The sequence below is a fragment of the Trematomus bernacchii genome, unplaced genomic scaffold, assembly GCF_902827165.1.
Source record: "Trematomus bernacchii unplaced genomic scaffold, fTreBer1.1, whole genome shotgun sequence".
Lineage (NCBI taxonomy): Eukaryota > Metazoa > Chordata > Actinopteri > Perciformes > Nototheniidae > Trematomus > Trematomus bernacchii.
The window spans coordinates 4,597,977-4,609,823 of NW_022987698.1; the positions used below are offsets into that span (position 1 = coordinate 4,597,977).

General features: G+C 38.3%; 1 pseudogene; it reads right to left on the reverse strand.

Moving 5' to 3' along the window:
- Positions 1-275: 275 nt before the first annotated feature.
- Positions 276-11,146, reverse strand: LOC117489756 (annotated as a pseudogene).
- Positions 11,147-11,847: the final 701 nt, after the last annotated feature.

An 11,847-nucleotide genomic window follows, 5' to 3' on the forward strand; every position in this document is an offset into this window, starting at 1 on the left:
TAAACTATAAACAAGATACCCTTATAGTACTTATAATGAAAAGATCGCAATGTAGATCAAGTCAATCAAGTCAGGAAGTTCTCCCAGCAACATTGTTATTCTTTTTTGAGTTTTTTTATTGCATTTACAGGTTATATATTCCAAAGGTTAAACAAAGATATTGATAACAGATCCAATAGCTTTTTGACAAACCAGTATGGTGTCAAAACAAACATGCCAACCGTGCAAAATTTGTCTAGTGAAAATGTTGTGCTTTTCAATGATGTTCAAAAGAAAATAGTGCAGTGTTTTAATATTAAAGCTCTGTTTTGATATTTGTAATTGTACTTAGCTTGCAAAGAGCGCACGCACAATTTAATTTGTTCCAAAATTATTAAGGCCATATTTGTATCAGTGCTCCATAATGCTAATAATCATTGTAAAAAAATGTCTGTGCTGACCAGCCATATGAAGTATTATGATACTTGACCTTATGCATCATGATAAAAGGCTTCATAGCCTTCTATCATTTTGTAATAAAGCAATCTGAATATTTGTGAGCGCTTGTAAATGTGATAAAAGCCTTCAAACTATTAAAATGATGTTCGTAAGGCATTATAGACATACAGTAAGTGTAAACAACAGTGTTATCAGAACCTATACAGTAGTATAATATTTATGAATAACTCATTCATGTTTGACAATCAGAGTCTACTTTCCAAATGCACCACAGGTTTCAAATGTTCTTTTCTTGTGATGCATGGGCACTTCATGCTGTAGTGATGAAAGACAACAAAGATAAAACAATAATTAGCTTTTCAAAAGGAACAAAAAATAAAAAAAATAGACTGATGACACCATCATAACATTGACATGGATAATGACAATGAGAGACGCTGGGTTTTGGTGGTTATATTAAAGGTACCATGAGATTTTTTGTTGAAGTTTTCTTTGTTCTAATTCATTGCTATAACTGAATACATATATTCAAACACTGCTTTCTTGGTATGAATGTGTCAACAAGGACAGTTTAAGTATTGAGAGTGTTTTGCACGTTTCTTTAAATCTAATAAGTTAATACTTTTTCAGCTACAGTAAGTGTGTCTAATACTCAGTGTAATTTCTGTGTTTTATAATGTTGATGAAGAAATAGTTAATGCAAGATACCAACCTTTCTCTCTTTTGCATTTGCTGAATAGTTTGAGGTAGAGGTTTTCCAAAACTTTCCGGCAGGGAAAAGAGTTGCAAAGGCGGAAACAACAGCCAGAGTCCCCAGTATGATATAAGGCAGGTACTCAAAATATTCCCCTGTATAAGGAGAAGGCAAAATCAGGAAGAGGAAGATCCGGGGTCCTACACATGTGCTCTGTAAACATTTACAGGATGTGAAATCAGAGCATCCAAACTATTAAAATGGCAGCTTATCTTCACAAATTCAATATGTTAAGATAGGATCAAAAAAAGATCTACTATTGAAGACGAGTTTACTCACTCAGCTGTAACAAAAAAGGAGCAAGGCAGCTTCCTATTCTGGAAACAGTAATGCAAACGCCTTCCGCTGTGTTCCTGAGCACTGTTGGGTAAAGCTCTGCAGTGTAGGCGAACATCAGGGATGTACCGTTGGTGATAACAAGTTTACCCAGCATCTGCAGAGCGACAGCCAGCTCTGATAAAGCTGAAACGTAAGAAATGGATTAACAACAGAATGTGAGTGTTTTTTTATCAAATGTTCTCCAAAGCTTTATTTAAGTCCTCCTCTTTCTCTTAGCAATTATTCCACTTACAAAGCAGTCTTAGAAAGGAACTCTCTCTCTCTCTCTCTCTCTCTCTCTCTCTCTCTCTCTCTCTCTCTCTCTCTCTCTCTCTCGCGCGCTCTCTTCTCGCGCTCTCGCTCTCTCTCTCTCTCTCTCTCTCTCTCTATATATATATAGATATATATAGATAGATAATATATATATATATATATATATATCAAATTAACACCAAACCAAAATGTACACATGTGCTCGTAATATCAATAATTATGGTTTTAAGTTCTAAGTGATGGCACGAGAAGTAAGTGGGAGGGAAGTGACCCCTAAGTCACTTTCTTAATTTGGCATCATTTCTGGTTTGATCCCACTCTGAAGAAAACCTCTCATTGAGGAAAAAGAAGGACAGCCGGGTCCAGATGTATGTCTCCCCCTCTCATCATGTAATGTAAAAATCACTGGCTGGTAAAATCGACGAGCTAACAGCGTTAGCCTGGAGACAGATGTAATATTTGGAGTGCAGTTTACTTTGATAATGAGAACATGGCTGTACCAGGATATATCTAATGAGAACATTTCCATCGAGCTTCACCACGTCTTCACCATGAGCCAGAGTGATCAGAGGGTCTCTGTGCTGTGGAGGACGCTCTACCTTGTTCCTGTGCTTAAGACGCTGCGTCCCGGTGGCTACTCTCATTGCACATTTTTACTCTTACTTCCTATGTTTGTATAAATAGTTATTGACTTTAGTCCAATATGGTGCACCTGTAATAAAACCATCCCGGTATCACGGCAAGACGTGAACATGAGACGATTTACCATGAGACGTGAAGATGTCACGATTTCGTCCCTTCAAACGTGACAGTTACACGGTATTGTTAACATGGCCCAGCCAGTGGAGAAATACCCGGAAATGCCAAGCAAATCCTCTACCCCGACGGTCGGTTGTTATTGTCAATATTAATATAATAATGATTTATTCTTTAATAGTCACACTCGATTTTGCCGATTTTCTTGTTGCCCCAGCTGGTCGACACCTCTTTTAGCAGAAACAAAGGCTACATTAATGTATTAAATCGATGTTAATCCATGTGTGTCGTTGTAAAATTAACGGACGTGACGTTGTGCGATTGCGTTGCCAGGCAACAGCTTGCATTCATGTTAATTTACAAACTCTTCAACTAGAACCGTAGTTATATTTAAAAACATTTTAGAAGACCTCACGAAATACTAGTGATGTGTCGGTCGCGAACGAGCCGGCTCAAAGAGCCGGCTCTTTTAAGTGAACGACGGGAGCCGGCTCGCGCCCGCGAACGAGCCGTTTTTTTTTTTTTTTTTTTAATTTAAGTAATACAAGACAGAATGATATGATGATCTCCGCGCTACAGCTGCTCCGTGCATGCATGCAGTTACATGTAATATCCAAGGATTAGAGACGGTTGGATGCTGCTGTACTGAGCATTGCAATATATTTATTTTCACTATGTTATTTATTTATGATTATCCTTGGGCTCAGCAAAGATTTGATGTCAGCTGTTGCTGTCTTTTTTTCTATAGTTAATACTGAAATAGAGCCCTGCTGTTTTGTCAGGGCCCTTTCTTTAAATATAATTTTAAAATGTCGATACAGTAGCCCCTTTTTTTAAATGTCTATGCTTAAGTTTTTGTGTTGCTATCTGCTTTGTGTAGCGTGGTTTACAAGCAAGTCTGTGCATTAATTGGATGGTATCAGAGAGATACAAGGGTCTGTAAATGCAATGAAAACAATTGGCCACAGCAAATAATTGATATTAAACATGTAATTTTTACTTTTGAATACTTCAGTACAAAGGATGTATTGAATAATTTAGGTGATATGTGTACACATATAAATCATTAGTCAAAACAGGGCTACATTTGATTGAATTATAAAAGGTATAATATGTGCAGTGGCGGCGCCAGGGTATGGCTGGGGTAGGCTACAGCCATACCAAGAAATGGCTTAGCCCCACCTTAGCCCCACCATGAAAAGTGATGCAAATTCAATTAAATAATAAGCGAAATGCTAAATGTTGAGAACACGGATTGCGAAAATATACGGGTCGTGTCCACAGCACACAAACTGATCCTGCTGTAACAACAAGTGCACGACGTTACTGATGCAATATGGTTGAGACCATTCGGGCTTATGCTATAACGGACCGTCTCCACAGCAGCGTTTAAAAAAATCTTGGAGGTGGGCGTATCTGAGGCTTGGGGATTTTTTTGCGATCAACCAATCACATGAATCTCCCGCCCGCGACATACGAAGCCAAAAAGCCCGAAGTAAACTGGATATAAACTCCCCAAAACAGGCGAAAACATACCACTGTCTCTGCCACCTCCCTCCATGCCTGGCTCCTCCGGTTTATATCCCGGTAGGTCTGGTCATAAAGCACCGGGTGATTGATTCCCTACCGCTAATTTCTCCTCCATTTTTTGGAATATGAGGAAATGACCTGCGGTCTGGCTCTCCCAGCATACACGCCGTTTGATTGGCTAGAGCTTGAACTGTCAGATTTGCGTACACGGGATTTGATTGGCTGACGCTTCCTCCTCAGCTTCAAAAGTTGAACATTGTTCAACTTTGGATCTTGAAAATCCTGAGAATCTCCGCTCGCCTGCCCACAATGCATTTCGGCGAAAGCGAAAAAAAGTGACGTCACCCCATTCAAAGTGAATGGGCAGAAGCGTTTCAAGATTTTTTTAACGCTGCCGTGGAGACGGCCCGTAAGAGGGGTGCAAGGAATAGTCTAAGTAGTGGGGGAGTTTTATACACTAAAGGTGTGGAAATTCTCTGGCGTTATAATATCAGCGCGGCCGCGGTCAGATCAAAATGCCTCCGAATGCAATTTGAATAGACCTACAGCCAATCAGAGCAACGCAACGTTGGATCTGCGTCATGCCCTTTATATATACGGCTCTGGTCATGCCTTATTGATTGAGATCAATCGAAACCGCCATTCAGTATCCCCATTGGATCTTCAACGTGTACTATCATACGTCACGTTCACAGTGATCCCTTTTTATTTACTACAAGACAAATGTGCCGTTTTATTTCATACAGTTCCATTTTGATTGAGACAGGGAAATAATCTAAACCTCACGCGTGGCGTTTCACTGTCAAGGGGGCGATATAGCGTGTATGTAATTACATTGCAAATACTGACTTGAGCACCACCACTGTATGGGTTAGCCCTACCATAGATTACCCAACAAAAATGCTCTGGCGCCGCCACTGAATATGTGGTAAACTGAAGAGCCGTTTGGGAGCCGAAAGAGCCGGCTCTTCTTGGTGAGCCGAGCCAAATGATCCGGCTCACCAAGAAGAGCCGGAATTCCCATCACTACGAAATACTTTAATGTAAATTAAAATGTAAATGTGAAGGAATGTGTGTGTATAACAAAATACATCCGTCATAAACATCCGGAATCCGGAAACAGACGTAGGCAAGATCCTCAGCTCGGTGATTGTATGGTTTAGCTACAATGCACGTTGGGATATGGTGTTTATGCGATGTGTAATCCGAAAACATTTTTTTAAAATAAAATAATACTTTTTTCCTAGAGTGCTTGCTTTTCTCTTTGAAAGTCATCACATAACAGCATTGTAATACACACTAAATATTACATATCTGCCGTAGTTCTCTATTTATAGAGCCCTGATGAGAAGACTTCTAGACAAACAGCTGATAGAAAGGGACACCTAGTGGTTAAATCACATTATTGAATTTTATTATTTGTATTATTAGATATTAATAGGAGGATGTGCAAAACAGACAAACTAATAAAAAAAATTAGGTTAAGGTCTTCTTTTGAATAAGAAAAAAGCTTTGGGGGTATCTACAGATAAATATTAAGCCTGACAAAGTACTTAACGTCTAATATATTGCTTTCCTGCAATGTTAACTATGTTGAAGCACTTATTTTAACTGATATTATACATATGTATTATACTCTTATAAGATGTATGTAGATAGTATAAGAAATGTGCAGAATATGACAGTTTAATGGTGGAGGTATACACACATATTGATAGATGTCTTGTAATGCACTTTTGAGGAACCTGCGACCCAAGTTTTTCATTCATTGCATAACTACACCGTAGTTGTGTATAATATGATATGTCAATAAACCTTAGAAAATCTTGAAATCTTGAAAGGTATGTGCAAAATTGTCATTATATACAGTCTAATAATACAAATAATAAAATGCAATAACGTGCTTTAACCACTAGGTGTCCCTTTCTATCAGCTGTGCACCGTTATGGTGTAAATACAGCCTATCTACCAATTGGATCAAATATAAAAGTCAGCCGAATTAGTGTTGATACTGCAAGGAGACGTATTGTGTGAAAAGAAATGTAAGATGTTGTTTAATTGCTGATATATTTATGATCGGCAGGCAGTTCTTCCTGTTTGTCTAGAAGTCTTCTCATCAGTATATCTCTCATAAATAGAGAACTACGGCAGATATGTAATATTTAATGCAGCCGAACCGTGTATTACAATGCCGTTATGTGATGACTTTCAAAGAGAAAAGCAAGCACACTCGGAATAAAGTATTTTTAAATTCGGATTTCACATCGCATAAACACTATATCCCAACGTGCATTGCGGCTAAACCATCCAATCACCGAGCTGAGGATCTTGCCTACGTCTGTTTCCGGATTCCGGATGTTTATGACGGATGTATTTTGTTATACACACACATTCCTTCACAGTTAAATTTTAATTTACATTAAAGTATTTTGTGAGGCCTTCTAAAACTACGGTTCTAGTTGAAGAGTTTGTAAATTAACATGAACGCAAGCTGTTGCCTGGCAACGCAATCGCACAATGTCACGTCCGTTAATTTTACAACGACACACATGGATTAACATTGATTTAATACATTAATGTAGCCTTTGTTTCTGCTAAAAGAGGTGTCGACCAGCTGGGGCAACAAGAAAATCGGCAAAATCGAGTGTGACTATTAAAAAATAAATCATTATTATATTAATATTGACAATAACAACCGACCGTCGGGGTAGAGGATTTGCTTGGCATTTCCGGGTATTTCTCCACTGGCTGGGCCATGTTAACAATAACTGTCACGTTTGAAGGGACGAAATCGTGACATCTTCACGTCTCCCAGCATGGTAAATCGTCACATACCGGGTTGAATAAAACATAATTTCCCCCCGGAATAAATTAAGCATTCTGATGATTAATTGAACCAGGTAGTGACTGCTTACTTTCAGGCACTAGTTGAATGAGATACAGTGACACTCCACCAAGGAGTAAGGTAAAGATGACAGAGAGTCGGCGTGGGAAGTATTTCAGTGCCAGCCAGCTACAAATGTAGGCTGGTACCTCTACAGCTGCTGAGAGGAAGCAGCTGATGTAGGGGTTAGCATGAAGCCGGGATGTGTTCAGGGACAGGCCATAGTACCCAATACTCAAAGTGAACCTGGACATACACAGACCAAAGAGATGTTTGTTATTAGGTTATGAATATATTGAAAATGTATGATCCAATATGGTTATAGAGAGCTTTGTCAAATGGGGCAACTTCAATCATTAAAGCTCAATATGATCAAAACCAATGAGCAGGTTGTGGAAAAAGAACACCATTGTAGGAAGTTGTAGCCATGACAGTAGACATTGCTACAAATAGATGTTGCAGCTAATGGTATGAGTTTATGTTGTGATTTTCTAGTCTACCAACCACTAAAAAGGACTTAACCCCACATAGCATCATTCTTCCATTTGCACACACAATACAACACAAAAACTAATGGCAAGAGCTGAAATGCCAGATGCCAACCTACTCATCAGGACCGTTTAAGGGCCAAGTGCTTTGGAGGAGCCGAGGAGTTGTACCTGCATTCCAACTGTGGGTATGAATTTAAATCTCATTATCTTTCTTAATCAGACATAAATCTGTAAGAATCATCTGCTAAACTACTTTAATAGGTATGCCGGTGTGATCTAAAATTCAATATGATGGCATGGGAGTTGTAATAAAGAACACTACTCATCACAGTAATGTGATAACTTCTTCTGCTAATGCATTGCCTATCGAGTACATTCTGCTGTCTTTCCCCAATTGCTTCTCTTTACCAAGGAGCTTCACTTGGAGGTTTGGGACCAACTACTAGGAGTTACAAGTTCAGTAAAAAGGACATGAACCCTGTTCAGAGTGGAAACTCACCACACCAGGCAGAGAATGACAGTCGTGCTTCTGACGCGTTGTGTCTTCACCAGGCTGATAACATTGAGGTGTTCCTGAGGGTGCATGTCATCATCCTGCAAGATAATACAAAAATATAATAATATCAGTTTTACCAGCAGCTAGTTATGTTTTAGATAGTCTGTAACCTACCACTTTGGTGAAGAAGTAAAAATGTCGAACTGTAGGAAAAATAGCTATGACATTTGAAAAAGGACTGCTCTTTACAGAATAAACAGTACTATTAAAGTTGGCCTTAAGCATATCAATTGGCTCCTGTGTCTTCACAATTCTATTCAAGTCAGACTCACATGTGCACTGTAATCTTTAAAGATGACCGTTGGAGCCTGAACTCTGTTTGTCTTAGCCGCCTTTCTCACTATGGCCTCGGCCTCCTCCACTCTTCCCTGAGAGAGCAACCAGCGAGGAGACTCCGGGATGAACCTTCCTCAGAATTAAAGAGAGAAAGAAAAGTTAACCAGAGGGTTTAAAATATAAAACAAAAATGAAGATGAGTGCAAGTTAGAATATTTCAGGGAAATAGCCAAATTGTTGTTACCCTCTCCTGACATGTTGCTGTTATAAGTACAACTTACCACCAGAGAGGGATGTAGAGCATGCCAGGTAGAGAGATAGCTAACAAGAGAGATTTCCAGTCCCTTAAAAAAAAAGCTATGAGAGGCAGAATCATGTAGCCAATGGCAAAGCCCAGACACACACCCATAGATGAGAATATGACCCGAACATCGCCAGTCAAGATCTCAGTGCCTGTAGACAAAGAGAAATGTATGATAGAAGCAAGATGTACTTGGCAAATATATGCATATCATTCAGAATCAGACATGTCTTTAAATAGTACTTTTCTTTGTTACAAGAGCATTTACCCAAAACAAAACCAGATACATAGTTGGATACCTGTCCCAAACCATTGAAGAAAATGAGGATGATGAAAACCGTCCAAGAAGGTGAAAAAGCTTGACAGAAGGAAAAAATTGTCTGAACTGCCATGGTGGCGAAGAAAACAGGCTTTCTTCCAAACCTAGAGTGAGAAATCAAGGAAATACAGATGATAGAATACAAATTATACAAAATAACATACTAAATATAAACAAGAAATGTTTCATCAACTGTATGGATCAGAGATCATCCAGCATTATGTACCAACATAAAATGTTACAATAAGTGACGTAATACTGAGGAAAACGCCCGTTGGATTTGTAGACTTAAATATTTTCAGTGATTTTTGTACCTGTCTGAGAGCTGTCCTGAGATGAAGGATCCAACAAGAATTCCCAGGAAGTAAGCTGTGGAGGTGAACGGTTGCTTCCACTGATCACTGCACACCAGGTCAAACTGGAATATCCATACATGAAAAATGTATCAATAAATACAATGACCAAAGGAATCCATGTCAAAATCAACCTGATGAATATACGTACAATATTCAGTAGCTGACTAGCCTGGATGCTATACTTAAGAGCTCCAGATAGTTTATCTGTTTGAATGTATAACTATTTTGTCAAAGCTGCAAATGGTAGTATGTGAATGTGCATGGTATTTGTAGAATTGTATCCTTTTATCAAAGGAATTCTCTATCATAGCATAGGAAATGAAGAAAAACAACAGCTCAAACATCCTTTAAACAGGGTTAACTGGGAAAACGTTATTCTTATCACCCATTAATTAGTTTGAACAGGCTATTATTTTACATTTTCAATGGCCTTTTCAGCTTCCCTTGGTGAGTTCAGCGCATCTTTTTTTAAATGAGCAAATAGTCTTATGAGAACATGACTAGCCCTTCATATGTGTACAGAGATCACCTTGTAACTTGTCACCTATTTAGTCCATAGATCTAACATTCTAGAAATGTTAAGAATAGAGTCTGCTCTCTACAGCTTAAACTATAGGGACACACACCTCAGAGACTACGGTAGACTGGTAGATGTCTTTGCTGTAGCTCCACCCGTCCAGACAGCCCTCCTGCTCCAGGTCAGTGAGGTTGACGTCCCTGCCAGGAATGAAGCCCTGAGCAAAGAGGTTTCTGACCACATCCAGCCTGTACCTGCTGCAACTGCTCTGCTCCTGTTTCCCATTCACCACCTAAGTCACATTAACGTTATTAGTGTTATAAGCAAAAATGGAATCAAAACTAACCTACCCATGTCAAGTGTGGTGCCATACCGTGTAATAAAAGAGTAGAAATTGTGAAATGTGGAATGTGATCAAGTACTGTACTGTACTTAAGTAAAACAATGTAAGCACATATACTTAAGTATTTTCACATGTTGCTATTTTATACTTTTTACTCACTACATTTATTTTACAGACTTAGTTACTGGTTACTTTGCAGATTTAGTTTTAAATAAATATATGTTATTATAGGTTATAGGTATATATATATAGGTATTAAGTTAGCCAGTGTGTGTATAAAACAATTCAAATAAACCCCACCTTTACCAAGTCCAACATTGAAGTTATGAATATATCAATACATGAATAATGATAATACAATTATATAAACTATATGGTGCTTTTGTGTAATTCTGTATGGAGGAGTACTTTTACTTTTGGTACTAAGAGCATATTTTTATGCTAATACTTCTGTAGCTTCACTGAATGCAGCCCTACAGAGTATTTGTATTTGTTTACTTCAGTAAATCACCTGATTTATTTTTCCACCTCTGGATACAACATTATGGCATTGACAACCGTGTCCTTACATTACCTTTTCCACCACAATCCAAAGTATAGACTAACTGATCACTTTATGAGCCTCCTTTAACTTTTTACAGCAGACTCGTAAAAAAACAAAAAACATGCTGCACATCTGAACAAAAGTATTGTGAAAACAAATTAACATTTTGTTTCTGGTTTGGCTAGTGTAAGAATTCATAATGAGGGAATAAAACTGCTACATTCTTCATTTTTTAATTACCTCTATCGGGATTATTAAATCGCGCCAATCTTGAGTCAGGTTTTCCTCAGGAATCAGGCAGTGGTGTCTGGGAATGTCTGTCAGAAAGACAACAGAGAAAATGCCAGATCCATTGGGCACGATGCTGGCACAGACCAGGAAGAAGACTACCTGCTGGAAACGTCCCCACTGACCCAGAAAAGCAGTGGACTCATCGTAATCCTTCATAGCCTGAGTATTAACTGTCTCCTCCCAAGCTTGCAGACAAATTCCTTTTCCAACTCAACAGAATGAAGACATACAGTTTGCAGTCTCTTAAACTGTGAGATAGCCACGCCCTTTGCTAGATAACCATGCATGCCAACAAGGAAATAAAAAAAGGAAGAATTTTACAGCATTTCTCAAGCAATAATTTCCTCTTAGGTCTGCTGTTTAATATCTATGTAATGTTGTTATAACTTGCTTTTATTACTCGCTAGTACAGTAAAAGTTATTTTGCCTTTCATCTGAAACATTCCTTTGCTGCAACACTAATAATGTTCCTAGCCATAGCTGACAGGAATCAAGCATGTACAGTATAGGCAAGTCACTCTTATGTCAGTTGTAAAAGCAATAATTATCAAGTCAATCCAGTCGGAAGGGTTCTCCAAGCCACATTGCTACACATATTCCAATTACTTGTATATAGACTCTCCTTGCAGTATTTATATTCTATTGTATTTGTATTTACTTGCACTATTTTATCTGTTTTATTGTGTTGCACTGTTGGAGGAGCCTGTGACCTAAGATTTTCATTGACATATCTACACTATATACAAATGACAAAAAAAAGCCTTGAATCTTGAATCTGTTTTTTTATTATCCTTGTCAGGTTATATATTACAAAGGTTGAAAACAGTATAGTTTATGGATGCAATTTTTTTTTGCATTAAAAAAGGTAACAGACCTGTTGCATTCTATCATGAAATGAAT